The sequence below is a fragment of the Mesoplodon densirostris genome, chromosome 12 (assembly GCF_025265405.1).
Source record: "Mesoplodon densirostris isolate mMesDen1 chromosome 12, mMesDen1 primary haplotype, whole genome shotgun sequence".
NCBI lineage: Eukaryota > Metazoa > Chordata > Mammalia > Artiodactyla > Ziphiidae > Mesoplodon > Mesoplodon densirostris.
Genome location: NC_082672.1, coordinates 41,911,686 through 41,913,967, shown reverse-complemented (window position 1 = coordinate 41,913,967; position 2,282 = coordinate 41,911,686). Strand labels below are relative to the sequence as shown.

General features: G+C 44.0%; 1 pseudogene; it reads right to left on the bottom strand.

The window, feature by feature from the left end:
• Positions 1-859: 859 nt before the first annotated feature.
• On the bottom strand, positions 860-1,911 carry LOC132500281 (glycerol-3-phosphate dehydrogenase 1-like protein; annotated as a pseudogene).
• Positions 1,912-2,282: the final 371 nt, after the last annotated feature.

Sequence of the window (2,282 nt, the reverse complement as noted above, 5' to 3'; positions counted from 1 at the left end):
GTACTCACCAGGCAACCAGGCACAGTGACTGCATCTTAAATGATGAATAATAGCAGCCCCCTTTCAGGGGATCTGTGAGGCTCAAAGGAAATGTTTGCACAAAAGTACTTCCTGACAAAAAAGCATCATACAAGTGTCATTAATCAGAAGAATGTGTCAGTCACAGCAGGAAAATCCCAGATGAGTTTTCTGTCTTCTGCTACGGCTGAGCCTTTATGAAAGCACATTCTGGTAGCTAATGAAGAGAAAAGAGGCTAAAAATGCAGAAAACTGTAGTGAGAGGAATATATATAAGTGGATTACCTAATTAAAAATATGTAATTGTTTAAAATAATAAATCAACACACAATCGAAGTAGTTAATTAGGCTGGCTCTGAGATAGTATTTAGAAGTTACAGTATGTTGAACTTTGAACCCACTCACTCTGCCACTCTACCATGTTAATGCTGGTTAAATTTTAACCTCAAGAGAATGAGAACAAAAATACCTTCACTGAGATACATATGAATTAGATCCAAAACTTTTAGCTGCGATAGTTCCAATCTTATAAGCTACCACAGTGGGAAAATTTCAAAAGTAATTTTTAAAAAGGGCCTTTAATTTTGGTTGATAGAAACATCCACAAAATGAGAAAGGAACACACACTCACACGTTCACATATGTGCATCTAGTTTTTGCCCAGTAACATCTTAGCCAATGAACTTCATCTCACAATTCAAAAATGAACCTGTAAAAATTCATAGTATCCATGATGGGGTTATGATGCTGCAGACATCTTGTTGGCAAGTCCCAGTTTCCACTGAATCCAAATGAATGATCGGAAAGGCAGGCCTTTGCCTGACATGTTGCATAATTCACTTTATATATGCTCTGGATGGCTCTGGAGACAAGACAACATCTCCTGAACAGGCCTACTTTCGTAGCAGATCTGGTACACTGCAGTGAACAGTGGAAACTTGTCCAGCAGCCCCTCTGTTTGAGGATGTGGTACACCTCAGCGGAAGTCTGAGGTCCTTGCAGCTTCTGCCCATTCAGCATCTCCCTCTCCAATTCTTCAGTGGTCCTTCCAGCCCCGGCAAAGGCCTCTGCTACCTTGCGGTTCCGGCCCCCATAGCAGGTGGTGATCAGGTCGGCTACGCCGCAGCTCTCCAGAAAGGTGGCTGTGGACACCTGGCCCTTGCAGAAGATCCTGGTGAAGGTGATCATTTCCATGAACCCCAGGCGGATGACGGCAGCTTTGGTGTTGTCGCCACAGCGGAGGCCGTCGCAGAACCCAGTTCCCACAGCCACAGTGTTCTTCAGGGCACCATAAAGTTCAACAGTGTCTGCATCATCAACCACTGTAATTCGAAAATTTGGAGTCTGCAGAAGTTCTTTGAAGAGAAGGCCATTCTCCATTACCTTGCTGCCGATGGTGGTCTCACAGAACTTCCCAGCAGCCACCTCATTGGCAGTGTTGGCTCCCATAAGCACACTGATGTCAATGCCCATCTTCTCTCGGATGATGTCGGAAATGAGCTTCAGCCCCTCGGGACCCTCATCTATGCCCTTGATGAGGCTGATGCCCAGTGTGCCCTTGGGCACTTTCCCACATCTCGTCACAGATCCTGTGAATGAACTGGTGGGGGATGACAAACACCAGCAGGTCTGCATCCCACACAGTCTCACTGGGTTCCGGATAGCAACCACATTTTCTGGCAGCTTGTGTCCAGGGAGATATTTTACATTTTCATGGTCATAATTTATGATGTCTGTCAGTTTTCTCCCATTAACTGTTTCTTCAAAGACCCACATCTTGACCACGGAGGCAAACTTCTCAAGTTTCTTGACATTATTACCAATTATTTTTGCAACAGCTGAACCCCAGTTCCCCGAACCCACGATACACACTTTCAGGGGTGATGCTGCCATGGCCAGGCAGGAACGCTGCAGCCTGGCTTGCACCTCCCCAGCCAGCAGGCCTCCTGTCTCCGCCTGCTTGGCCCAGGCCCATTTACTTTCACCTAAAAGGTAACAGGATAGTAATATTGAAAGGAGTATCAACTAATAGGTACAGATAAAAATTAATAGTATTCTGTGGGGAGGGATAAACTAGGAGGTTGGGATTAACATAAACACACTACTATATATAAAATAGATGAAAAACAAGGACCTGCTGTATAGCACAGGGTACTATACTCAATATTTTATAATAACCTATAAGGGAAAAGAAACTGAAAAAAAAATATATATATATATGAATCACTGTGATGTACACCTGAAACTAACACAACATTGTAAAT